The 1,120-nt window shown below is 49.9% G+C and overlaps 1 long non-coding RNA gene across 1 annotated transcript; it reads right to left on the bottom strand.

Annotated features, from left to right (window-relative positions):
* Window positions 1-6: 6 nt before the first annotated feature.
* On the bottom strand, window positions 7-831 carry LOC119273458. The gene is made up of 3 exons (XR_005134857.1): window positions 686-831; window positions 448-514; window positions 7-256 (listed from the first exon to the last, which is right to left on the bottom strand). It is a non-coding gene; the product is annotated as an uncharacterized LOC119273458 (long non-coding RNA).
* Window positions 832-1,120: the final 289 nt, after the last annotated feature.

Below are 1,120 nucleotides of genomic sequence, written 5' to 3'. Positions count from 1 at the left end.
AATTATGGATACGCACGGTAAGTTACATGGACACCACTCATGCATGCGTTCTCGGTTATTTTCTGCACTACTTTTTTTTTGCGGGGTATTTTTTGCACTACCTAAAACAACAAACAAACACTTAACTAAGCAACGAGTCTCTCTGTGTGTATGCTCTTCATAGGTCTATACTAGCACCAACGTCTTGTGCCGGCAGCGACCGGCGAGTTAGTCGTAGCACATGCCGCAGATCCAGCAGCAGCAGAGCGCGGCCAGGCTGAAAAGCACGACACATCGAGATCAGCGACAATGAAGTAAGTTACCCCCTCTGTTTCAGAATAGATGACCCAACTTTATACTAACTTTGTATTAAAATTAGTACAAAATTGGATCATCTATTTTAAAACGGAGGGAGTACAAAGGAGGTGCTATCGATCGATGGAGCAGCTGGTGGTGGCGCGTACTTACCATCCTTGGATGAATCCCTTTTCGCCGCCGCCTTGACGTTGCTCCGCAGCCGCGGATGGGTAGTAGCCTGCACACGCATACGTAAGGCACACGCATGAGCAAACTAAAGCAACAGCTTGGGGTACGTGCTAGCCTATCTTTATCTCATCTGACGACGACACCGCAGCTAACTGAAGTGAGTTCAGCCTCGGTTTTCAGACATGAGCGTGGAGATCAAAACTGGTCGAAATTAACTAACCTGGGGGTAGGGGTGGAGCCTGGTTGTTCCTCTCATTCTCCATCACGTATATCTATCGATCGACTGAATCCGTATGTGCGTGTGCGAGGAGAATCGATGCTGTGTCCGGCGATCGATCGATCGATGGTTTCTGCTGGATGCTGATGGGTGCCTCTCTGCTCGTCTCGACGCCCCAAGGTCCTATCTATATATACACACCGCCGGCTAGCTGCTGGCCACTCCCACCGTCGCAACAGGCACGCGGGGAGCACGTAGATAGAGCATAGTAGATAGTACACAAGGTTCTCCCCACCTTTTCAGACCACGCCACGCGGTTGCGGATCGACCATTAGCCGGATTCGATTCGGAGTGACTCAACAGCACGTGCCTTTACGAGCTTGACAAATCCAAAGTGTGAATCCATGGCCTAGGTTTGTTGAGCAGATTGAAACACAC

This window comes from Triticum dicoccoides, chromosome 3A (assembly GCF_002162155.2).
Source record: "Triticum dicoccoides isolate Atlit2015 ecotype Zavitan chromosome 3A, WEW_v2.0, whole genome shotgun sequence".
NCBI classification, from domain to species: domain Eukaryota; kingdom Viridiplantae; phylum Streptophyta; class Magnoliopsida; order Poales; family Poaceae; genus Triticum; species Triticum dicoccoides.
The sequence above is the reverse complement of the archived record's forward strand: the minus strand, read 5'-3'. Positions and strand labels throughout refer to the sequence as shown.